Source organism: Panthera uncia, chromosome D1, assembly GCF_023721935.1.
Source record: "Panthera uncia isolate 11264 chromosome D1, Puncia_PCG_1.0, whole genome shotgun sequence".
Classification (NCBI taxonomy): domain Eukaryota; kingdom Metazoa; phylum Chordata; class Mammalia; order Carnivora; family Felidae; genus Panthera; species Panthera uncia.
Genome location: NC_064808.1, coordinates 92,135,409 through 92,162,789, shown reverse-complemented (window position 1 = coordinate 92,162,789; position 27,381 = coordinate 92,135,409). Strand labels below are relative to the sequence as shown.

Below are 27,381 nucleotides of genomic sequence, written 5' to 3'. Positions count from 1 at the left end.
CGAAACCACAATGAAGTATCATCATACACCAGTTAGAAGGGCGAAAATCAAAATGACAAGAAATTCACAAGTGTTGGCGAGGATGCTGGAGAAAAAGGAACCCTCATGCACTGTTGGTGAGGACGTAAATTGGTACCGCCACTGTGGGAAAGCAATATGGAGGTTCCTCACAAAGTTAAAAATATAAATACTGTATGATCTAATAATGCCACTATTGGGTATTCACCCAAAGAAAAGGAAAACAGTAATTCACAAAAATGCATGCACCCCTATGTTTATTGCAACATTATTTACAATAGCCAAGATAGGGAAGCAACCTAAGTGCCCATCAATAGAAGTATGGAAAAAGAAAATGTGATACATATATACACAATCGAAGATTACCATTGCAACCTTAAAAAAAAAAAAAAAAAAAAGCATGAGATCGTGCCATTTGTGACAACATGGATTGACCTGGAGAGTATCATGCTGAATGAAATAAGTCAGGCTGAGAAAGACAAATACCATATAATTTCACTCATAAGTGGAATCTAAAACAAATAAATAAACAAAAAGCAGAGTCTGAACTGTAAATGCAGGGAACAAACTAATGGTTGCCAAGGGGAAGAGAGGTGGAGGGCTAAGAAAAATGGGTGAAGGGAAGATACAGGCTTCTAGTTCTGGAGTAAGTCACGGGAATAAAAGGCACAGCATAAAGAATATAGTCAATGACACTTCAATATCAACATAACGGGACAGATGGCAGATGTTGTGATGAACACAGCATAATGCATAAACTTGTCAAATCACCAAACTATACATCTGAAACTAACGCAATATTGTGTGTCAATCAGGTTCACAAAATAAAATAAAAATAATAGAAATAAAACATAAAAGTTCTCTAGACTCTCAAAAAAAGGAAGAATAAAGAAAGAGAAAAGAATCTCACAGACACAGTATCGAGTGAAAGTATTCAAACCTGAAGGGGATATACTACAGGTAAAACCATAATGGAATGACAGAGATTAAATTTACCCTCCCCCCTTAAACAATTAGAAAAATGATTAGGGATCACTGAAGACCTAAAGAGGGGCACACGCAAGTCTCTGAGTGCCGATCTGCAAACATGAGGGAGGAAACTGCCGGAGGCCAAATGAAGAACCAGAAATCAGTAGGCAGAACAATTCTTTTTTTTTTTAATTTTTTTTTTCAACGTTTTTTATTTAGTTTTGGGACAGAGAGAGACAGAGCATGAACGGGGGAGGGGCAGAGAGAGAGGGAGACACAGAATCGGAAACAGGCTGCAGGCTCCGAGCCGTCAGCCCAGAGCCTGACGCGGGGCTCGAACTCACGGACCGCGAGATCGTGACCTGGCTGAAGTCGGACGCTTAACCGACTGCGCCACCCAGGCGCCCCAGGCAGAACAATTCTTAAAGCTCATATGAGACTGGAAATAGTTTATTTTCCAACTAGCCCAAGGGAAAAGAACTCCTAATACCAGAGCAACAAGGAGAATCCTCAAAAGGATGTTGCCTCAGTAGTGGGGTCAGATTAGCCTAAACATGTGACTCCTTAGAACCTGCCCTAACAAAACTTAAAATCATTCCTACCTGATTCCAAGTAATTTATATGCATCTTAGAGCAAAGCCTCAATCTTTAAAGGAATACAACAAAATCCAGCTTATGAAAGCTTAAGGAAGAAATTGAAGAAGACACAAAAAATGGAAAAATATCCCATGCTCACAGAATGGAACAAATACTGTTAAAATGTTTATACTACCCAAAGCAATCTACATATTCAACGCAATCCCTATCAAAATAACACCAGCATTCTTCACAGAGCGAGAACAAACAATCCTAAAAGTTGTATGGAACTAGAAAAGACCCTGAGTAGCCAAAGCAATCTTGAAAAAGAAAACCAAAGCTGCAGACATCACAATCCCAGACTTCAAGATGTATTACAAAGCCGTAATCATCAAGACAGTATGGTACCGGCACAAAAACAGACACTCAGATCCATGGAACAGAATAGAGAACCCAGAAATGGACCCAGAAACGTATGGCCAACTAATCTTTCACAAAGCAGGAGAGGATATCCAATGGAATAAAGACAGTCTCTTCAGCAAGTGGTCCTGGGAAAACCGGACAGCGACATGCAGAAAAATGAACCTGGACCACTTTCTTACACCATACACAAAAAGAAACTCAAAATGGAGGAAAGACCTTACATTTAGGCAAAAATGAACTCCTGGGACCTCATCAAGATAAAAAGCTTTTGCACAGCGAAGGAAACAATCGGCAAAACTAAAAGGCAACCGACAGAATGGGAGATGTTTGCAAACGACATATCAGATAAAGGGTTAGTATCCAAAATCTATAAAGAACTTACCAAACTCAACACCCAAAAAACAAATAATCTAGTGAAGAAATGGGCAAAAGTCACGAATAGACACTTCTCCAAAGACGACATCCAGATGGCCAACCGACACAGGAAAAAATGTTCAACATCACTCATCACCAGGGAAATACAAATCGAAACCACAATGAGATACCACCTCACACCTGTCAGAATGGCTAACATGAACAACCCAGGCAACAACAGATGTTGGCGAGGATGAGGAAAAAGAGGATCCCTTTTGCACTGCTGGTGAGAATGCAAACTGGGGCAGCCACTCTGGAAAACAGCATGGAGGTTCCTCAAAAAATGAAAAATAGAACTGCCCTACGACCCAGCAATTGCACTACTAGGTATTTATACAAGGGATACAAGTGTGCTGTTTCCAGGGGGGCACATGAACCCCAATGTTTATAGAAGCGCTATCAACAATAGCCAAAGTATGGAAAGAGCCCAAATGTCCATCAACAGATGAATGGATAAAGAAGACGTGGTACATATATACAATGGAGTATTACTCAGCAATCAAAAAGAATGAAATCTGGCCATATGCAACTACGTGGATGGAACTGGAGGGTATTATGCTAAGCAAAATTAGTCGAAGAAAGACAAATACCTTATGACTTCACTCATATGAGGAATTTAAGATACAAAACAGATGAACATAAGGGAAGGGAAGCAAAAATAATATAAAAACAAGGAGGGGGACAAACCATAAGAGACTCTTAAATACAGAGACTAAACTGAGGGTCGCTGGAGAGGTTGTGGGAGGGGGGATGGGCTAAATGGGTAAGGTGCATTAAGGAAGACACTTGTTGAGATAAGCACTGGGTGTTATATATAGGGGATGAATCACTGGGATCTACTCCTGAAATCATTATTGCACTATATAGTAACTAACTTGGATATAAATTAAAAAATAAACAAATTTTAGGGGCGCCTGGGTGGCTCAGTTGGTTGAGCGGCCGACTTCGGCTCAGGTCATGATCTCGCGGTCCGTGAGTTCGAGCCCCGCGTCGGGCTCTGTGCTGACAGCTCGGAGCCTGGAGCCTGTTTCGGATTCTGTGCCTCCCTCTCTCTCTGACCCTCCCCTGTTCATGCTCTGTCTCTGTCTCAAAAATAAATAAACGTTAAAAAAAAAATTTTTTTTTAAATAATAAACAAATTTTAAAAATGGAAAAAATAAAATAAAATAAAATACTGAATGAAAAGAACTATTCATCTAAAATTCTATTTTGGGGGGTGCCTGGGTGGCTCAGTTGGTTAAGCGTCCGACTTCGACTCAGGTCATGATCTCAGTCTGTGAGTTCGAGCCCCATGTTGGACTCTGTACTGACAGCTTAGAGCCTGGAGCCTATCTCAGATTCTGTCTCTCTCTCTCTCTCTCTCTCTCTCCCTCCCCCACTCACTTTCTGTCTCTCTTTCAAAAATTAATAAATGTTAAAAAAATAAAATAAAATAAATAAAAGTCTATTTTTGGCAAAACTACCATTCATAAATGAAGACAAAATAAAAACTTTTTCAAACAAACAAAACCGAGTTAATTCATTGCCCGCAGACCTGCATTACAAGAAATTTCGGTAGAAATTCTTTGGGCAGAAGGAAAACAATACCAGACAGAAATTGGGCTCTATACACAAAGGAACAGAAGACAGCACAAATGGTTAAGTATGTCTGCAAATAAAAAAGACACATTTAAAAATCATTTTCTAAACTTTTTTAAAAGATAACTGATCGTAAAGTAAAAATAATAACAACATATTAAGGGGTTTATAACATTGTCAGAAGTAAAATGTGTAACACCAATACCACAAAGAATAGGAGGAGAAATTGAAGCATACTGGACTAAGGGTTTTATATTATACACGAACTAGTTTAATGTTATTTAAAAGTTGGGGCGCCTGGGTGGCTCAGTTGGTTAAGCGGCCTACTTCGGCTCAGGTCATGATCTCGCGGTCCGTGAGTTCGAGCCTGGCGTCGGGCTCTGTGCTGACCGCTCAGAGCCTGGAGCCTGTTTCAGATTCTGTGTCTCCCTCTCTCTGACCCTCCCCCGTTCATGCTCTGTCTCTCTCTGTCTCAAAAATAAATAAACGTTAAAAAAAAAAAAGTAGACTTAGTAAATTAAATATTAAAATACACTGTAGAGGGGCACCTGGGTGGCTCAGTTGGTTGAGCCTTTCGGGTCACGATCTCATGGCTCACGGGTTCAAGCCCCGCATTGGGCTCTGTGCTGACAGCTCAGAGCCTGGAGCCTGCTTTGGATTCTGTGACTCCCTCTCCCTCGGCCCCTCCCCAGCTCACATTCTCTCTCTGTCTCTCAAAAATAAATAAATGTTAAAAAAAATAAACAAAAATAAAAGAAAATACACTGTGGGAAAACTAATAGAAAGGGAAGTATAGGTGATAAGTCAATAATAGAAATAAAATGTAAAACAAAATCATAAAGAATAATCAAAAACACTAGCAGAGAAGAGAAAAAGTATGAAAGAGGAGATGATATGAATAAAGAACAAAAAGCAAGATGATAAATTTAAACCTCAAAGAGTACACACTATAATAAAATGTTAATGGTAGAATTTGGGTGTAAGCATATGGATGTACATTGGAAAATTATTTCCACTCTGGTGTATATTTTAAATTTCTGTTAATAAAATGTTGGGGAAATGTATTTGGACAAAAGAAAAAGAATACACACACACACACACACACACACGCACGCACACACGTGTATAAATATAAAATATTAAACAAAAGTATGTAAATATTAAATATATATACATATATATACACATATATATGTATATATATACATATATATATACATATACATATACATGTATGTATACATATACATGTATACGTATACATATATATATGTATATATATATATATGCCTGGCTCAGTCACTGGAACGTGTGGCTGTTGACCTTGGGGTTGTAAGTTCAAGCCCCACAATGGGAGTAGAGATTATTTAAAAATAAAATCTTTAGGGGTTCCTGGGTGACTCAGTCAGTTAAGCGTCCGACTTCGGCTCAGGTCATGACCTCACAGTTCGTGGGTTTGAGCCCCAAGTCAGGCCCTGTGCTGACAGCTCAGAGCCTGGAGCCTGTTTCGGATTCTGTGTCTCCCTCTCTCTCTGCCCCTCTCCTGCTCACACTCTGTCTCTCTCAAAAATAAACATTTTAAAAAATTATAAATAAATAATACAATATTTAAATGTGTGTGTGTGTGTGTGTGTGTGTGTGTGTGTGTAGATTATGATCCAATTATTATGAAGTTCAAAACAGGCAAAAATAATCCATGTGGATCGGGTCAAAACAGTGGTCATCCTTGGTTATGGTCTGGAAAAGAGCTTTCTAGAGCAGTTTTGCAATGCTGGAAATGTTCTGTGAGCTTGATCTTGGCGGTCGTGTGGGTGTGGATGGGGGGGGAGTGTGCGCACAAAAATTCATCATTAGATTTTTACAGGATGTGAATTATTCCTCAGTTTTATAAAATCGTACCAGGTAAGTTCAGAGATCATTACTGATTTTTAAAAACCGTTATTTTTCCTTACATGAGACATTAAATTCCTTCTCCCGTTCATTAAGATAATAAAATCAAATCTGAAGAATTTAGTGACAGGTTAGCTTTTATATTTTAGAGGGTTTGGGGTCTAAATTATTCAGAATCTCATAGCTTCACAGTTTCAAGCTGGCACACAAGGGTCTTAAACACCACCATAATTCAGATTTCTCTACTTGCCACCTTTATGTTTTGAATGTTTATTTATTTATTTTGAGAACGAGTGTGTGTGAGCTGGGGAGTGGCAGAGAGAGGGGGAAACAGAGAATCCCACGCAGCCTCTGAGCTGCCACCACAGAACCCAATGGGGGGACTCTATCTCACGGTCCATGAGATCATGGCCTGAGTCAAAACCAAGAGTCAGAGGCTCAACTGACCGAGCCACCCAGGTGCCCTACCATTACATGAAAAATCTTAAGTCTAGAAGCAAGTTCACGATCTCAAAGTACCCTACTAGTTCCCTCCCCCAATTCCATTTCATTATTGTTCCATTTTTGTCATATTACCACTAATCTAACTGCTACCCACTTGAAAAATCATCTTTGAGTTTTCCTGTCTCTAACTCACCAAAACGTTCTATCCTACCTCTTTCGTTACCTCTGATTTATGTCCTTTTGGCCATCATCCTATCAGCTTATTGAAATAAACTTTTAACTAGTATCCTAGCTCCAGTCTTTCTCCTTGTTATCACACCACAGATAAATCTCGCCTCTGCGTTCATGGCACTCCCCTGCTACCAATGCTTCAGATGGTCACCGTCCTCTGTAGGATAAAATTCAAGCTCTTAATATGACATTCAAGACCCTCTGTGCCATGCCAATCTTTCTTTCCAACCTAATCTCCCCGAGGTCTTCAACTGGCCCCTAGCACTCGGCTAGACTAATTACTAATTAAATGCGCCCTGCAGGTTCCTCCACCCAGACCTTTGCTCACATTTTGATCTCTGCCTAGGATGTCCGTCCTTTTCATTATACTCAAATGGACATTCACAATCTCCCCCGAGACATTTCTAGAACCAAAAAACAGCCTTCTCTTTGAAATGCTTTTGTCATTCTCTGTATCACTCACCGCGGAGTAATTCTAGGTTACGTTTCTACCTCCTTCAACTTTTGTACGTGTCCACCTTTGGTGTCCACAAGCCAAAGAGGACAAGAGCCAGGTTGAGATCTTGCACGCTCATACGATAAACACGAGGACATTTTGCAAGGGGAATGGTTCACGTGTGGCACCTCAATTATAAAATGGGAAAATGGCTGTGAAGTCATCTGTCCAGATTCAGCAAAGCCCGATTCACAACTGCATCTCCAAACCGCATTTGTAAAACTGTTACGCGTCCGTTCCTCTAAAGCTTGGACAGGAAGACCACACACTGTCATTATTCAGAGGCACTCAGTTGCCAGGGTATTTTTACTCAATTGAAAGTTAGGAGTTAGAAGGCGTGGACTCCGGTCCTATTTCTGTCACTCGCCGGCTAGGTAATCTTGAATCAGACCCTCTCCCCCTCATCTTCTACACCGGCAAAAAGAGAAATCTGGACTAGGTGAGTTCTAATTCTCCTCTAGTTCTAAAATCATACTGGGCTTGGTCATTTATTTACTTTGTAAACTTCATATTACCCTCATTTAGCAAGAGTTAGGGGTAGGCAAAGAAACCTACGTGTATTGAGCACCTAGATCATCTTGATGAATCCTGGCCACAGCCCTCTGAAGTCGCTGTTGTCCTTCAGGCTCTGAGAGTTTGAGTGATCTGTCTGACAAGTTCTGACAGCAACCAAGAGACAGTTAAGAGTTGATTCCCACAATCTCCAAACTGATCGACCCCAAAGCCAAGTCTTTTTCTCTTACTTAGTGGCCCAATCGACACCTGTTCAAAAAAACCGAACAGATGAATAAATCAGAAACACTGGCCCAGGATACATGCTGACAGTTATCTACATTGCACTTAAATGATAGTCTTGCTATCTAATGTTCTCTTTAGGATTCGTGCCAAAGTTAGAATTATAATACTTCACACTTGTGTAACTTTTTACAAAGCATCTACATTATCTCGTGATCCTAGTACCCTTCCCGTGGAAGCACAGGCATTATTATCACCTTTATAAAAGAGAGAAAACCAAGACCTGGGAGACATTAATCAACTCTCCCTTAAACACAAGGTAGCTGGTGTGGAAATAGCATCGTAGAATGGGTAAGGCTGCGGGTTTGGAAACTCTACAGACTTGGGTTCAAACGCCAGTTCACCCGTGGGATAGCAGGTGCCCTGCTTACCTTTTTCTTGTCCAGGAAATGGAGCTGCAGAAGCATCTACATCATAGGATTTTTAAGATTAAATGAGAAAATGGAAGGCACTTAGTATTACGTCCAGTATATAGTAACAAACACGAACTCATCGATGGCAGAAGCCCCACATCCACATCAAAGTAATATGTTCTTTCTACCCCACCTCATGAACTTTCGATTCTTCCAACAATCTGCTTTGGATGAGATTTAAGACTTAGCTTTTCGCTCAATTCAGTGACACAGCTGGGTGTATGATGGCAAACGGAAGGGTGTGTACGTTAATGACCTACTCTCAGTAAAAGATGTACTTTTGAATTATTTTCTAGGAGTGGTGGTGGTTGATCTGCCTTGACCCATTCACAAACTCTTGCCCCGTCCCCAGTGTCCAATTATTGCACCTGCAAGATGGCCTTCCTAATTGTGGATCAGAGTTTTCATCCAGGTAAAGGTAACCAGTCTACAGGGGGACAGAACCCAGGAGTCTAGCCTCATTAGCACCAAATGCTAAACAATTGTTTTAGCCATTCCAAGTTCGTATCCGTTATTCACCCATACCAAGTTAATTTTTTGATTGTTAATGAAAGAGCTTCAGTCTCGATTAAGAATTAGGCTCTGTTTGTGGCGCCTGGGTGGCTCAGTCAGTTGAGTGCCCGACTTTGGCTCAGGTCATGATCTCACAGTCGGTGAGTTCGAGCCCCACACCGGGCTCTGTGCTGACGGCTCGGGGCCTGGAGCCTGCTTCGGATTCTGTGCCTCCCTCTCTCTCTGCCCCTCCCCTGCTCACGCTCTTTCTCTCAAAAATAAGTAAACATTAAAAAAATTTAAAAAAAGAACTAGGCTCTATTTTTGTTATGTTCCATAATAGAAGCTGGAGAGAAATTTTAGAACAAGGGCACCATTTTTTCTTTTTTTCACATTCGCTCACTATTAAAATACCTGGAGTTTCAAAACGCGAGCATTAATATAGTAAGTCTTATTGGTTGCGGGCATGCTGGCAGCGAATCAAAACCCCAGCCAAGTTTTGCAGTTGTAATTTTATTTTGATTTTAATGAGTATCAATTAGGACCAAAAAATAGACAGCCTGGATAAACAATGTGAGGTTGGCTTTAACAAGTAAATTAGATATTTTGCAGGAAAGGAAAGGGAGGGAAATTAAGGGAGACTCCACTTTCTTTCATCCAGCCCCCCTGCTTCTCTCCTGTGGCTATGACTGCAGGCAGCTCTGGCTTTCAGAGTGCTATCTATGCTAATGTCTCCAAGAGACCCCCTATCCGTTGAGGGATATCAAAGTTGGGAAATTTACACATCTCAGATTGCCTTCCTACATACTAATAGGATCTTCTATTGCCCGTGTTGGGCCTCGGCCTCACTTACGAAGATCATTTTCCTCTGAATTCTTCAAGGTTTGTGATCCAGAAACCCTTGAGCAATTCCCTCCTTCCCATGTTGTTCCTGAACCCTTACCTCTAAGCCCAGGTTATGTTAAGAAGAAACTCTATAATGGAAGGCATCCAGTGGTATGCTAGTAACTGCTGACAGCTCTCTAAAGAAATGTGTGTATGTGTATGTGTGTGTGTGTGTGTGTTTATTAAGAGTTTATTGGATCAAAAGATGCGTAGTGTAGAATTTACAGATGACAGAATATATAATACTCTGAGAGTCCGTTTTCACTCTCAGTACGTTTTCACTGATTTTTGCTGAGCTCTTGTACCCATGGCTGTTAGGAGAGGCAGTCCATTCTGGGCTCCAGACATTCCTAGGTGTCCGTGTTGAGTAAGCCAAATCATATGACCTAACCATCTTCTGACACGGAGCCATTCTTGTAGTCAGTTACAGGCAATTAAGTAGGTGAAGAGGGTCCATAGTATGAATTTGGGGAGGGAGGGACTGGCTTGCATAGCCTCCAGGTGGCCTTCCTGTTGCCTTATGGCTCCGAGTAGCCAGTTTCAAGCTACCGACACGATGTCACTGAATACAGTTAGGAAAAGGTGAGTGTTACACCATTATATAGTATTTCTATAATGCAGACACAATAGACACACAGCTAATAGGCAAACACAGTAAAATCATTAAGTGACAAGGAATAGTACTTACTGTTTTTGTTTTTAATATAATTCAGTATGATTTAATTCATATAATCAGTTGCAAGTTTACATAATTGGTAAGAATGTCCACATCTGACAATCAACAAGCAAAATACTGAGGCGCTTGGGTGGCTCGGTAGGTTAAGCGTCCGACTTCAGCTCAGGTCATGATCTCGCAGTTCGCAAGTTCGAGCTCCGCGTCAGGCTCTGTGCTCACAGCTCAGAGCCTGGAACCGCTTCAGATTCTATGTCTCCCTGCTCTGTCTCTCTCTCTCTCTCTCTCTCAAAAATAAATAAACACTAAAAATTTTTTTAATTTGAAAACAAAATTGAAAACAAAACAAGCCAAACCCTTGAAAATGTTAACTGTCATCTCTTAGGAGCCAGCCCAGCACATCACTGAATACATCTCAGCTTTGTTGCCGAGTGCCCATCCACTTCTTAGTAACATTGCACACCTGAAGGGCTGTGAAAATCAGATAGTGAGGGAGTGTCCCAGAAACTGAAGGGACTAGCCTGCCCCTTTCCCATACAGAACATTTACCCTCTGCCAATACTTGCTATCACTCAAATCGTTGTGTAGATCTTGTGCAGGTGTGGGCTCCCAACCTCAATGTTTCATACGCCGTTGAATCACCAAATCAGACTCTAACTAAACAGAATCCAGATCAAAGCAGAGAAGTAATAAGCGAAGTTTCCAAACTTGGAATGGGGGAAGGAATACGCCATCAGTCCCTTAGCCTAAACTGCTCTCTAGGTTTGAGCAAACTTAGGTCCTAACCCACGGTTTCCAGGGTTTCTAGGACAAGACCAAGGACTTCCTGGCTCACTTACCTAAGTTCCTCAGTTAACCTGCCCCTTATGAAACCTAATTCAAGTTCGTCTATTCACAGTCCCATGTCTATTTTGGGTTGTTTGGCTTTGAGAAACAACAAGTAAACTAGATATTCCGCAGGAAAGGGAAAGGGAACCTGGAATCCTAATTAGTGATGATCAGATAACATCCACCCATATCCCTTTTATCAAAGCTCCATAAACACTGTTTTTGTATCAGATCCCTCTGGTGTCAAATACCAGGACTGCACCAGGAAACCTTCTCCTGCTGTTGATGTCTTATGAAAAAAGAAAAGAAACAGAATACAAACAAAAACACTTAAATGTCTGGTTTCCAAAATAATAATGTAGTCTCTTCATAGGAAGAGGACATAGGAATCCATAATCAAATGTCAAATAAATATATATATATGTATGTATATATGTGTGTAGCAATGTAACATAGGAAGTATATATGTGAAATTTTTATTCACTCACTTTTATAGATCATGTATGGTATATTTTTAAGCCAAGCTGTCTTTTCTCTCATGTGACTAAGCCAGGTCAAAGTGCATTTTTGATTATGGAAGTCTTTTTTTTTTAATTTTTTTAATGTTTATTTATTTTTGAAAGAGAGAGAGAGACAGAGCATGAGCGGGGGAGGGGCAAAGAGAGAGGGAGACACAGAATTGGAAGCAGGCTCCAGGCTCTGAGCTGTCAGCACAGAGCCTGATGCAGGTTTCGAACTCAGACTGCGAGATCCTGACCTGAGCCGAAGTCCGACACTCAACCGACAGCCACCCAGGCGCCCCAATTATGGAAGTCTTGACTGAGTGCTGAATATATGTACTCATATGTGTAGAAACATATTTTTTTCAATATATGAAATTTATTGTCAAATTGGTTTCCATACAACACCCAGTGCCCATCCCAAAAGATGCCCTCTTCAATACCCATCACCCCCCCTCCCCCCCCTTCCCACCCCCCATCAGCCCTCAGTTTGTTCTCATTTTTTAAGAGTCTCTTATGCTTTGGCTTTCTCCCACTCTAACCTCTCTCTCTTTTTTTTTTCCTTCCCCTCCCCCATGGGTTCCTGTTAAGTTTCTCAGGATCCACATAAGAGTGAAACCATATGGTATCTATCTTTCTCTGTATGGCTTATTTCACTTAACATCACACTCTCCAGTTCCATCCACGTTGCTACAAAAGGCCATATTTCGTTCTTTCTCATTGCCACGTAGTACTCCATTGTGTATATAAACCACAATTTCTTTACCCATTCATCAGTTGATGGACATTTAGGCTCTTTCCATAATTTGGCTATTGTTCAGAGTGCTGCTATAAACATTGGGGTACAAGTGCCCCTATGCATCAGTACTCCTGTATCCCTTGGGTAAATTCCTAGCAGTGCTACTGCTGGGTCATAGGGTAGGTCTATTTTTAATTTTTTGAGGAGCCTCCACACTGTTTTCCAGAGTGGCTGCACCAGTTTGCATTCCCACCAACAGTGCAAGAGGGTTCCTGTAGAAACATATTTTAAATCACTCCAGCCAAGCTGATCCTCTAGACCAATGGTTCTCAACATATTAGGTTCACATAAAGAAGTTTTAAAAATTTTGACGCCCACCTGAAACTAACATAACACTGTATGTTCATTATACTTGAATTCTAAAAAACAGTGAATTAAAAAAAATTCTGATGCCCATACCAGACCTTAGTCTAATTAAATCTCTGTAGTTTTTAAAGTTTCACTATGAAGTCACATTTAAAAATGACTGCCCTGGATAATCAATGAATTTGTGTTAACAGTTTGGTGTTTGACCTCTCCCACCCTTTCTTCTATGCTCATACGATCATATACAAACACATTCTAATATATAGTTTGGGCCAATCAACAAATAGCATATTACTATGCACAGTATATCCAATACTTGCCATTTGGATCTAACAATTTACCGTGGACATCCCTCTAGGTCAATGCACATAGTTCTAACTCACAGAAAAATTGTGTTAGAGGCGTGGCATACTAAAAATTGTATTTTGAGACTAATAATATGGTGGTGTTATGTAGGAGGAATTGAAGAACAAAAAGGTCAAAGATCTCTTAATAGAAGTCTAACAAAATAATTCAGAAACGAGAATCAAGTTCTCCAACTAGAGAGGTGGCAATATGGATAGGAAGAAACGGACCAACGTCAGTAAGAATTATCAGGAAGAGGGGCACCTGAGTGGCTCAGATGGTTAAGCGTCTGACTTCAGCTCAGGTCATGGTCTCCTGGTCCATGAATTCGAGCCCCAGGTCGAGCTCTGTGCTGATAGCTCAGAGCCTGGAGCCTGCTTCAGATTCTGTCTCCCTCTCCCTCTGCCCCTCCCTGCTCGCACTCTGTCTCTCTCTCTCTCTCTCAAAAATAAAATCAAACATTAAAAAAAAAAAAAAAAAAAAAAAAAAAACAAGAAAGGGAGGTGTCCAGGTGGCTCAGTTGGGTTAAGTGTCCAAATTCAGCTCAGGTCATGATCTCACTGTCTGTGGGTTCAAGCCCCACGTCAGGCTCTGTGCTGATAGGTCAGAGCCTGGAGCCTGCTTTGGATTCTGGGTCTCCCTCTCTCTCTACCCCTCCTCCACTCTCATTCTCTCTCTTTCTCTCAAAAATAAATAAACATAAAAAAATTAAAAAATAAAAAAAAAACAGAATTACCAGCAAGAAAGAATCGCTGTCTTTAATAAATGGTACAGGATATAGGGAAGTGGGGAAAAATCAAAAGCAGTTCCAGGGCTTAAGCTTGGAAGCCTAAAAGAATAATTCAGAAGAAAAATGATTAGGAGGGCAAAGTAAATGAGGAAAAACTGACTCAATTCAATTGTATACGATCCTCACAGCCTGCCCTATGGATTTCAGACTTGCCTGGCTAGCCCCCACAATCAAGTACACCAATTCCTTGCAATAAACTTCTTTTTCTTTAAGTTTATTTATCTATTTTTTGGAGAGAGAGGTGGGGGGAGAGAGAACAAGTTGGGGAGGGGCAGAGAGGGAAAGAGAAAGAGGATCCCTAGCAGGCTCTGCGCTGTCAGCACAGAGCCCAACGTGGGGCTCAAACTCACAAACTGTGAGATCATGACCTGAGTCAAAATCAAGAGTCGGACACTTAATCAACTGAGTCACCTAGGCACCCCTGTAATAAATGTCTTACCATATACCTCCTACCAATCTGTTTCTCTGCTCAGCCCTGACGAATGCAGTGGTCTTCATTTATGCCGTAAAACAGGCAGGAAAGGAGAGGGAGAAAGGAGAGAGGGAAAGAGAAAGAATGGGGAAGAGGTACTGAGAACCTGGGAAGGATGGGATTCTTTGGGGACAGCCGCTGAGAGAGTCCCCAATAAATAAAACATAAGCTGTGTGTTCATCCTGTCTCCCCGTTTATACAATTACATCACTAGGGGCCAAGCCTGAATATTCCGGATTTCTTTTGAAATCTTCCATGACACCTGGCGCATTGCCCCTAAATTGGAATATATTGGTTACTTCACTGATTCCTTCCTTGGAAACCTATCAATACATTTCCTTACTTCCGTTCTTTTGACCCATCTTTTAAGAAAGGTAGTAGATGAAAGGCTTACTGAGACCAATTACATGTCTTTATGGTCACAGATCAAGGGGATCCTATGACTTTCTCCAATTGTTTCAGAACTCGGACTTAAATAAGAGGGGGCTGTTATTTATTGAGTGTCCCATTATCCAACAATATGGTTCCTAGCAACCCTGTAAGAATCCCATCTAGACTCTTGACTACCTAGTGTAAGTAGATATAACAATATAACCAAGGTGCTGCCCAGATCTATCAGGGCACAATCTCCATCTGTCATTGTTTTATACAATTGTCTGTCATTGTATAAAACATCTTCATCTGGATGATGACGTATAAAACATCATCTTCATCTGGATGATGAAGAACTTCTTGTCTATAATTAAATAAAAATCATCATGGACACCTGCTGATCTTGCTTTCCCAACACTCTCCTGCATTTTTTCCAGTCACACTAATTCACAGGGGTGGGCATAAGACTTCAGCTAAGCAACCAACTTAATACCTCCTCCCCTGGTCCAAGAGGAGGACCTAAGACCAAAGCCAGCCAATCAGAACTCCTGGAATTGTTCACCCTTGAGGCGGGAGAGTGAAAACTCTTTTCTTTCTATACAGTGATGAGTCTTGAGCCCAGAGCTAAGGCGACCATGTACCATCCATTGAGAAAGTCTGCCTCCAAGGGGAGAGAACCGGCCAACATGTCGAGAAAATCAGACCAGGGATGGAGGAGGCCCACCCGCAGTGCTGTGTCCTTGTCTGAATTGTCCCCAAGCGGCACCTAGTCCTTCCTGGTGATGTCATCCAATATAGGCGCCAAACAAAAGTATTTAAGCTAGGTCAAGTTGCTCTTCTGCGTCTTGTACCCAAAAGACTCTTAACTAATACAAATCCTAATCAAGGAGAGAATCCCAATGATTGGAGCTGCATAAATGGGATGAAATATCAAGTTCTACATGGAGGCAAGCTTGTAAACAGGAAGCGAATCTGGGAGCCAGGAGCCAAGGAGATCAGGAAAAGGCCAGGGATCAGCGAACAAAGCAAGTTGCGCTGGGTTTTTCGGCTATTGTTTCTTAGCTCCGAACCCACCCCTCTGGACTCTGCTTCCTGACGCTGGGCAGAGACTCGGAAATCGTCGCTGCTCCTTTGCCAGCCAGATCCCTGTTGGGCTCGGTCAATACACTGCAAGGCTAGAGGAGGGACAGAGGGCTTTTTCTTCCCGTTTACTTGCCGTTTCTGTAAGCAGTGCCCAGTAAGCGTTTCATCTCAGCGGTGGCACTCAGTTCCAGGACCAACTGGTTCGGTGCCTGGGTTTTTCACCCTCCCTTATCACAGGATCCCCCCAGAGATACCAGCACCAGTGTGCGGTACCCCTTCTCCAGATGCCTGACTCCCAGCTCCCCAGGATCCCTAAACGGAGCTCCCGGGGCACCAGCAAGGTTAGAATGCCCTCCTCCTAGTCCCAGTATCATGAGCGATGCCTCGAAGCCTGGGGACCTAACACCCCTCACTTGCCTCTTTGCAGCCCCAGGGGAACAGTGCCAGGAAGGGGGTTCTTCCCGCACGTCCTATCTCCGTGTCACCTCGGTGCTCCTTCTTTGCCTTTTCGTTCTTCCAAAAGCTGTTTAACAGATTCCTAACATTAACCCCTCTGCGTTTAATAACGCGGATGGTCTCTGTTTTCCAGATTAAACCCCGTTCAGGGTTGTGTCTGTGAACAAAAGTGGTTCTCAGAGCGACATTAGCACAGGCTCCGGGCTCCTGGCTGTCCAGGAATCTGGGAGGAGATCAAGTGGAATGAACATCTGACAGGAAAAGTTAGATTTCTGTGGCTAGACCCTTATTATTTGGGGGAAAATGTTCTTATTTTTCTCAACTCTTGCTATGTCTATGTTTGAGGTGTGTGACACATATTATCTTATTTAATCTCAGCGAGTACCCGTTTTCAGCACTTCCCAGACCAGGAGCCGAAAGAGGTCAAGTGGCATGCCCGCTGTGACCCAGCTAGGAAATCGCAGAGCTGAGCTGAGCATCCAACTCAAACTTTTACCAAGATTCACATTCTGCGCATCTGTGCAGGAGTTCCCTGCACTACAGTGATACGTCACACAGGTCGCTGGGGGGGGCGGTAGACAGCTGCAACAGGTAGAGTTGGTCTAACTGAAGCACCCCAGGAACGTGGGGGGAGGAAGGAAACGGGAAGTAGGAACAATTAGAACCATACTGGTTGAATCAGCAAGTAGAAGACTACAACGTAATCCGATGCTCAGAAAGGAAGAAACCTCCTCACGCGAAACGTTAGCGTCCGCGTCCCCACTGGGCAGAGCGTGCCCCGAGCACGTGGCAAACCCATGTCTCAGGCTGAGCCTCCATTCAGACCCGATCCCAATTCGGAACCTTTCATTTCGCACATGACACTCTGCACAAAGATGGCCCTTTCTTGGACTTTTTGACTCTTTGGTCTCTGTGGTTCATCCATCTCTTTGGGAGTTAGACATGGTCAGCACGGACAGAAAACAGGGGCTTTGGAGCCCTAGTTCCTGGGAGGGAGAGCCATTCAACTGCTAATTACAGGATATTTAACAAGTGACTTCGTGTCTCTGCCCCTCTCCCCCCAAAAAGTAAGATGGCGAATAATAACCACATCATGTGTTTATTCTCCGTTAGTATCTTCTAGGCACTTTGTTAATTCTTGATACGCACTGCCTCCATCTAACCCTCACAAATGTCCTATTATTATCCCTGTTCTACAAATAGGAATCAGATGCTTACAGATGGGAAGTGCAGGGTCAGAACTAGAGAGTAAGTCTGCCCCAGTCAAATGCCCATGCTCTTGGCTTCTACCCCTGAAAGAGTAACTAGCACAAGACTTGCTCTCCCTCTGTAAACTAGAAGCTAAACGAATTACCCAGAGCAACTCTTTTCAGAGATTGGACTACAGGCAGCACGGGAGTGCAATCCATGAGCGAAGGGCAATGGCCAAGCGAGTTCGATGATGCCCCATCTTTCTCTCTGGATGCAACGTGTAGGCTACTGTGCCGGGTGGCAACCCACGCGTAGCCCCAGGGTTTAACTGAGCTGAAGACTCAGAAATAACAGTTCAGGTACAATAAGGAAGATGGGACTTGTAGGGAAGAGTGCGGGAAAGGAAAAACCTACGCAAAGAAAGAGATCCAGAAATCTACGTAACAGTTCCTTCAAGTCTTTGGCCAAACGCTAATCTATGAAAGTCCAGGAAGGAACTCTATAAGGACAAAAACTGACTCACTTCCAGGGAGCTAGAAGATGAGTGACGCCCTGAGCTCACACATGCCCAGGTGTTTTCTAGTAACCATCAACCAGAATGAAGAGACCTTGTTGAATAGGCAGAGCATTAAGAAAAGACACCAGGGGACACCTGGGTCTCTCAGTTGGTTATGCATCTGACTTGACCTCAGGTCATGATCTCACAGCTCATGGGTTTGAGCCCCACGTGAGGCTCTGAGCTGACAACTCGGAGCCTGGATCCTGCTTCAGATTCCGGGCCTCCCTCTCTCTCTTCCCTTCCACAACTGCTGTCTCGCTGTCTGTCTCTCTCCCTCCCTTCCTCAAAAATAAACAAACATAGGAAGGAAGGAAGGAAGGAAGGAAGGAAGGAAGGAAGGGAGGGAGGGAGGGAGGGAGGGAGGGAGGGAGGGAGGGAGGGAGGAAAGACACCAGAAAAGTCTCACCTTGGTAGTATGGCTAAACTAGTCCCAAAATAAAGCCTCAAAGGTATCAAGTTGATCTACAAGGAATTTGACGGCCTGCCAAACTAACCTCAACATTTTTCTTTATTTATTTTTAACCACAACATTTTGAAAGAAAGACACCAAAATTCAAACAGTCAACACATAACTTTCACAATGCCCAACTTCCAATAAAAATTACTAGACTTGTCAAGAAGCCGCACCCGAGGAGAAACATATGAGTCAATAGAAACGGACCCAGAAATGACAGAGGTAACAAAATTAGCACATGGACTTTAATACAGCTGCTCTATGATTTAAATCAGGGACTTAAAGATGGAGCGGTAAGCTTTTTCTGTAAAGGGCCACATAACAAATACGCTAAGCTTTGTGGACCGCATATGCTCTCTGCGGAAAATTTTTATTTTTTTAAATAATCGTTTATAATGTAAAACCCATTCTCAGCTCATAGGTCATCAGTTGGATTTGGCCCCCAGGCCACAGCTGACTAACCCTTAATTTAGAAGAAAATATCAACAAAATGTGGAAGGAAATGGAAGATATAATACACACATTAAAAATATGGATTTTCTAGAAATGAAAACTACAATATCCAAACTGGAAAGTTTATGGGAGTACGGCATATTAAAAGAAATATCAGTAAACTTGAAAGCATAGTAATAAAAACTATCTAGACTAGAGCGTAACAGGGAAAAAGGAACCAGGAATTAAATGGACAGTCCTGGTGACCTATAGAACAACCTCAAATATCTACTACATGTGTAGTTAGAGAGAGAAAAAGCAGAGAAGTCACGGCTAAATTTTCCAAATTTGATTTTTTAAATACAACAACTCACATCACTATCAAATTGCCAAAAAAAAAAAAAAAAAAAAAACAGTAATAAAGAAAAAAGCTCAGAAGCATACAGAGAAAAAAAATGCACATTACATTACCAGAGCCACATAATCCCATAGACTTCTTGCCAGGAATAATGCAAGCCAGAAGACAATGGAACTATACCTTCAAAGTGCTGGGAAAAAAAAGATTTTCTTCACCTCTTCACAAATCTGCCCCTCAACGAATATAGGAATAGCCCCTGTGATGCACAGTTTCTGTAAAAACTTAATGAAATAACAGCTCTTATTTAAAAAAAAAAAAAACCTCTCTGAATAGAAATTTACATGCTATAACTTTAATTTTAATAATATAATATTGTTGTCAGTGTTACTATTCCTATGAGAAGTATTGCTGTGTAAGCATGAGGCGATTGCATTTTTTTATCTGTACTGCAAAAGCCCAAACTTCTAGCATGGGATTCATCCCTAAAGGATGTATTAGTTTCACCTTTCACCTCCTATCTTCCCTATAATATGTTTGCCTACTGGATGATCCCTGTTCTCTAAGCCACTGTTTTCTCACTTCCAAGGCTTTGCGCGTGCTTCCAGGTATCCATTTTTCAAGACCCATCTCAGTCTTCCACTATCATCCTTCCAGAAGCAATGTCTTCATCTTCTATGTTCTCACGATATAGATATTTTTTTTAATGTTGACTTATTTCTGAGACAGAGAGAGACAGAGCATGAGTGGGGGAGGGGCGGAGAGAGAGAGGGAGACCCAGAATCTGAAACGGGCTTCAGGCTCCGAGCTGTCAACACAGAGCCCGACGCGGGGCTCGAACTCACGGACCGCGAGATCATGACCTGAGCCGAAGTCGGACACTCAACCGACGGAGCCACCCAGGCGCCCCCGGCACGATATACTACTTACACCAGTGTTTCTCAGGTTGACTGTGTGTGTGAGCCCCCCAGAGTGGAATCTGATCTCTGCACTTCGACAAGCCCCCAGGGGCTGTCGGTGCTGCTGGTCTGAGAGGAATCCACTTTGGAGTAGCAAGGGCTTGTGTGTCTACCTTCTCAACAGCTAGAAAAATAACTGTGTAAAGAAGAAAAGTGAGGGACTTTCCCTTTTGTCAGTACACAGCACCGAAATACAACAGAGCTATGCAACAAGTCGATACCAGCTACAGAGAGAGGCTGAAACGAACATACACAGGTATTACCTTAGTCAATCTTCTGCTTCCTACGCAAGCCCTGACTTCTCCCTGCCGCTTATGGATACGTATTTAATCTTCAAGTGTTGGGGGGTAGGGGGGGCGGGGTAAAACCTAAAGTGTACTTTAAGTCCTCATCCCAGTGGGTCACCCACTATTCTGTAAGAGCTACAAGAGTTACATAAGATCATGAAAATTTCAGCAAGAACGATACCGCTGAGCAGTGCCAGGGTGGCTCGACGGGTTAAGCATCTGACTTCATCTGAGGTCATGATCTCACAGCTCACGAGTTCAAGCCCCATGTCGGGCTCTCTGCTGACAGCTCAGAGCCTGGAGTCTGCTTTGGATTCCGGGTCTCCCTCTGTCTCTGTCCCTCCCCTGCTCTCTCTCTCTCTCTCGCCCTCAAAATAAATAAATAAAATTTTTAAAAAGAATGATAATGCTGATAAAATGGTCACTTATTTTGCTGAATTTTAAAATACAGATTTAGCAGGCTGCGCTTGGGTGGCTCAGTCAGTTCGGCATCCCACTCTTGACCTCGGCTCAGGTCATGATCTCACAGCTCAGGAGCCCCACATCGGGTTCTGCACGGATGGCCTGGAGCCTGCTTGGGGTTCTGTCTCTCCCTCTCTCTGTACCTCCCCTGCTTGTGCGCGCTCTCTCTCCCTCTCAAAATAAATCAACTTAAGAAATGTTTTTGCAATAGAAATAAACAAAATGTGGATCTACTGACACTTTTTCTTTGTGCAAACACTGTAAGTACCTGTGTATCAGGAGGAAAAAAAAGCAGCACACGTGTGAGATGCTCTGTGCCAAAGACAAAGATCATTCTAACAAAAAACAGAAAAGTATTCCTCTCTGACTCTCATAAACTTAATGGAGTCCCTGTACTTAAAAAGCCTCGGAGCCTTTTCTTTTGCCTTTCCCATCCCCCAGCCCCCTGCTCCAAAGGCTCCTGGGTAGCAGTACCCAACCCACCCTGTATCCTGTCATGTGACTGACAGAAGGGCTATCAGCACCTCGGTATTGTTTTGTACTGCAGGACCCGACATGTGTTTCCCCTTTGCAAAAATTACATCATGTCTCAGGAAGTCTCTTTCCTCCAACAGAACCAGCGGATATTCTCCGTCAAGGCTTTTGCAAATCAGAAAAGAAGATAAATTGATCCTGGGCGGTTGTCTAAAGTGCACATGCCTGCTGCAGAGTGTCGTTCCACAGCCCAGCCCCAAGCCATCCATCTGGGCACTGTGTCCCCAGTGTCTTGCTCCCCAGGAAAACAAACAAGACCGGGACGAGGAGCAGAGTTTGTACTTGTCTGCTATGCAATTCTTTACATAAAGTGCAATTGCTTTCTAGACTGGCCTCTACCCAGAAGCGCGCCAGATGATAGTCTGACTTCCGCTCTGACAAATGCTTTACCCTGTTGCCAAAAGAATTGGGAATTGCAAGATGCTGAAAAAGCCACTTCTTTCATGATGCCTTCTCCAGTTTCTCAGAGGAAGGCTAGCAAAATCTCTTGCGCGGCCTAGTGCGAAAGTAAAATTATCTGTGACTACTTTCCACCCGAAATATATTTGCCCTTGTTCCTCAGTGTGCGATGCGTTTCCATTATCTGCGTATTATGTAAAATCGTCTTAATCATCCCTTTTTAAAGGATTGGGGCTCCCTCCAACTCTCGCTGAGCCCCTTATATCCCAGTCCTTGTTGTTTGTCAGAGGTTGTGCGTCACCAGATGCCAGAGACAGAGAGAATGTGGCTCCCTTTTGTCAACACCCAGCAGAGCACCTCAGTTTCGAGCTTATTTGATAATGATGATAATCTTAATGGTCCCTTAAATTTACATATAACACTTATAAGTTATAAGATAGTTTCCTGCCTATGACATCATCATCCTTCATTTGTTTAGCAAATATTTATAGAGTGTCTGCTTCTGACAGGCAAAGGCATTCAAAGGGGTTACGATGGTAGATAAGACAAGTACAATTGTTGCCCTCATTTCATTTGCATTCACTGCATGTTTCTTTAGTCCTTCCAAGATTCTGGATACTCTATGCTGGTGATATATGTAGAGAAGTTCACAGGAGGTTTTGGGGTTTTTTTCAATCTATAGATCAGAAATGGGGGCTCCAAAAGGCTACGCGACTTCCCCCAGCCCACACAGTTAGCTAAGGGTGATGTAGCAAGTACCAAGTATTGTGTCAGAGACCGACCAGAGCTCAGATAGTCAAAGACAACCCATATCGATGATAATTAGCTTCTAAGCCAAGGTAATAAGTTATGCTGCCCTTACATATTAGAGAGAACATCAGACTAGCAATCAGGATTTGGATATGGGTTCCATTTTATTATTTCCTAATGCATTCAATAAATAAGGTCAGTCGTTTCCAAACAGTGCTACTCAGAGTCCTAGGGTTCTACAGACTAGGAGTCTTTGAGGAGACTCATAGGAGGAGGGGTTGACTCCAAGCTTCTGTTCCAGATTTAATCGAAACACCAAAGCTTTGAGCCATTTCATACATTGAGATTCCGCATATAACTTTGATTTTCAAAAAGAAATTAAAAAAAGAAACAATAAAAAAATTGGAAACCAATGAACTGGATCATCTTCAAGATTTTTTTTTTTAATTTTGATCACCTATAATTCAGTAATCTTTTCATCCTTATTTGCTTGGAGTCTACTTCTTCTCTATTTGAGGTGGTTAACGTGGGGCTCAGTATCCAACAGACTGATCAGGCTGGCAGATTCTAGAATCTTGCTACTCAAAATGTGGCTCATGTATCAGCAGCATTGGCACCACCTGGAACCTTGTTAGAAATACAGAATCTCAGACCCTACCGCAGAACTCCTGAATCTGAATTTGAATTTTATCGAGTCTTCCGAGTAAGCTGGTGAACAGGTCAGAAACACTAATCTAGAAGACACCAGAATCTCTCTTGGATGACTTACATCACTGATCCCCCTCATGTTCTCCCCTCTAGGGTTTATAGCAGGAAGGTTAGGATGGCTGGCCACTCCCTGTCCCACCTCTTCACAGCTCCCTTGGCTGCAGGGAAAAAGTAGAGTCAGCATTTGCCATTTTGCCCATATCCTAACTTACAACATAACAGTCACCATCTGTTAACTTAGTCCTACAAATGGTCCCCCAATACCCATGGCCATTTAGAATGTCAGGGTTATTGAAAGCAGTTCTTCTCCAGTAGAGAGCTATGGGTCCTTTGATGAGATCATCTTTCCAATCGAGTCCAATCCCGAGACCCGCTAATTCTATAATATAGACTTTCATAACAAAAAACTCTCAGATCCTTTACAAATTGCCCCAGGCTTGTCCATGTGTTATTAAAGTTGGACTGAGTAATGAACGCTATAAATGTCCTAGGAGACAGCACTCATGCCCAGTGAGCATGACATCCCATAATAGACCTATTTGGCTTGTTACCCTGGCGCCTCTCTCCACCCTGAGCTCTGGAAACCAGAGAAAGGCAAACATCAGAATGTCAATCCAAAGGCACAGACATGAGTATAAGATGCTTTGCTTGGAGAATTTTCATAAGATCATATTTCTGGCCAGATTCCTATTACTTCTGCGTTGTAGTCGGGAGGCGATTTTTTCATTAGCATTTCTCTTCCCAGAAGGAAAACATTATCCCCCAAATAAAATTCAAGTGAACTAAATCGCTTCCAAACTCAGCATCATTTCAGGCTTGGTGTCATTTGTGAATTCGAGATTGAGTCCTATTTACTCTGCTCAAGTTCTACTCCTAATAGGAAAAATGCCAAGAAACAAAGAAAAGATGCATCCCATTTTCAGAGGCAATCACCTTCTACGTTTTAGACTGATCATAAAGCAGCTCAGTTTATCAACTTCTTACAAAGTCAGCTCTTTCTGGCAAAGTCAAATCTGACTGCACTCATTCTTTCAACAAACATTTATTGAACATCTACCATGTGCCAGGCACTGGGGCTCACCACTAGGGAGAAAACACAGGTGGTGTTGCTCTTGCAATAGAAAAAATCGTAGCTTACCTACGAAGACAGAAATGTAAATAGCCACTAAGTCATATAATCAATACCTTACTGGTGATTTGAATGAGATAATATGGGAATACAGACTAGTAAGCACAGAGGATCCAAATATGGGTTAAGACTCTACTCTTGCTTTCAAGGAGATTTTAATCCAGTGAGAAAACAAGAAACACACACCTTAGCACTGGTAGGCAGTTCCTGCTAAAATGCAAAACGTATAATTATCCAAAATACGCTGAGGGCTAAACGTTGATGGTGACCCTACATAGTAACTGAGCACGATCATGGCGGGCTTTGGGGATCAGCAACAAGAGAGTGGAATGGATTTGAACGGACTGTAAAAAAAAAATGGGAAGTATTTCTATTTAAATTTTATATTGAATTTTAATTGAAATATTTAAATTACATTTCTAAAGAAATTTCCATTGATTTCTAAACAGTAAGAATGGGGATGTCTGAGCAGGGAGACTGCCTTCCATAACAAAGGCATGCAGGTAGGAAGGCCTCCCATCTCCCCACCCTGAAACGACAATAAAGTTTTCAGTTCTGCTTGGAACAGAGGTTTAAAGCCTAGAGTATGTTCAGTGATAAATTTGGAAAGACAGACTGGGGCCATAGTATGGAGCCTTGAACTACATACTTAGGAATATGGCGGGTTTTTTTCCCATAAACAATCAAGAGCTCACATGCATTTTTGAGCAGGTAAATGAAAGGAAATTAGTAGGAAAATTAAGTTTGTAGTAGTTTGTAGGATAAACTGGAGTGGGAAGCTACCAGTGAAAGAGAGGCAAATTTGGAAGTAATTGTTATAAACAGAATCCCATGCCTACCTTTAATAATCACTGATAAACCATCCCAGTACGCAGGCAGGGGGTGTCCATGAAAGGGAATCCACGGTCAATGGCGTCATTCTTTCTTGGGAGTGTATTCTGTGAAAAATGTAATTGAGGACCTTGGGTTTGAACACCAGCTTTACGTCATTTTCTTCACTTAAGTTGGTCAGACCCAGTGAGTAAGCATCAGGGAGGTGCCATGGGAAATCTCAGAACACAGAATGTTAGAGCAGCTGGGAGCTTAAAGGCTGTTTGGTCCAATGACGTCATTCTGTGAGTGGGAGCAGAGCTTCCAGATAACAGCCAGCCGGAGTTAAAACTGGGGTCCTAACTCCAGATCGAGTGCTCGTCCCACCACACCCAGCTCTTTCTTAAATAATGGCAATATGCCTCCCCTCAAAGAGCTTACATGTGTTCAAAACGAAAACCCGAAACAAAAAAAACCAAACACTGTTTTCATGCAAGGAAAGTATAAAAGCGCATGTTCATCCATACTGTGAGAAGAATGGGTTCATCTTCCTCAAAGACTGATAGAAAAATAAACGTCCTGAACATTAGGAAAATAAAATTTACTGGCAGGCTTAAAGGCCAGATAATGAAAAGCTACATTTCTCCTGGAGTTTCAGCTTCCGAAGGCATAGGTGGCCCAGGAGATAAAAGAAAGCTCTTTCCTGGAAAAAGAAAATGTTTACTTTATTTGCCTAATGCTGTTTCCTTTCTAAATGTCGCCATCCAGAAAAGCTAGACCAAATGACTTGCAATTCGAGGTCACAGTATTAAGGGTCCGATTATTCTAAATCAAATCGGTGCGATAGTTCAGAGCCTTGAATGTATTCGTGGACTCTTGAGCAATTAGTCATTTTCTCTGTTGAATCCTTTATGAGTAACTAAATATATAGATATTTGGGGTACAGAAGGTAACATAACAAAATAAACATCACTCATTAAAGCATATCAATTATAGGTCTTAGCCCCCTTTTTGGCCCGGCTATTATAATATGCATGAACATAAGAAAAGTGAGCTGGAGGAGTCTGACTCAAAAAAAAAATTCTATTTTTCCAAAGCTCATTAAAATATATATTATTTAGACCAGGTCTCCTACAGATCTACAGGTTTTCTACAGGTTTCTACAGATCTCTGCACTGGTTTCTCTTTAAAGCATTTTCCCAAACCACGGATTACATTCCATAACACACTTCAGATAATTAAAATACATGTGTTTTATAGAAAAAATCAAACGTGAATCAAAATTATAAAATGTTACAGTGTACCGGCATGTTACCAACCTCCATTGGCTGCTTCAATCCCTACCATGATTCCTTATCGAGTGAGCCTTCCAGCCTCTACTCGAACACCACAAGAAGAAATATACTATTTTCCAAAGCCACCTACCAATTTTATGCTTTACCACCTAATAGAAGCCAAAATCTGCTATCATGTAGCTTTGCAGTTTTGAATTTTGAGATAACAGAGACCAAATAAATCTGTTCTCTCTTGCGCATGACAATTCAAGTCAACAGACATTTTTGAATGTGTGCCAGGCATTGTGATGGGTACTAGATAATGAATCAATGAATGAGTGAATGAATGAATGAATGAATGAGGCAGGGTCCTTGCTCTAGAGATAATTACATTGTAGTGGGGAGGCAGATATGTACCAGTATACTCTGTGTTCGGATGCATAGAAAGGGGCGCTTGATCCCGATTTGGGAAGTTAAAGAAAGTCTTAAGGGAATTTGTAAAGACAAATAAGAGTTAGCCAAGGAAGTAATTTTCTAAAGGGAAAATTTTCAGGAAAAGTGAAACAGAAATGGGAAATAGTATGGTATATTCAAGGAACTACAAGTAGAATGCTATAAGGAAGGAGTGGCATACAATGGGGTTAGGCATAGGCAAGAACCTGATAGAGACTTACCTGTATGTCATACCTAGAGGCTGTGATATGGTTTAAAAAAGAGAATAATAACATCAGATTTACCTCTTTGTTAGATCATTCTCGTGGCGGTATAGAGAAACAAGGGTAGAAGAGGCAAAACCATTTAAGAAGTTATTTCAGTTATCCAGGTGAAAA

At 42.0% G+C, this 27,381-nt stretch overlaps 1 long non-coding RNA gene across 2 annotated transcripts in view; it reads right to left on the bottom strand.

The window, feature by feature from the left end:
* The window catches only part of LOC125915173 (uncharacterized), a 50,616-nt gene extending 24,539 nt beyond the window's left edge, over nucleotides 1-26,077 (bottom strand). Inside the window, exon 1 of one of the 2 annotated variants that reach the window (XR_007455597.1) lies at nucleotides 25,307-26,077. This is a non-coding gene — a long non-coding RNA (uncharacterized LOC125915173). Of the gene's footprint in view, nucleotides 1-7,607; nucleotides 8,857-25,306 lie in introns of those variants that run through there. The other variant, XR_007455596.1, reaches the window with a different exon arrangement.
* Nucleotides 26,078-27,381: the final 1,304 nt, after the last annotated feature.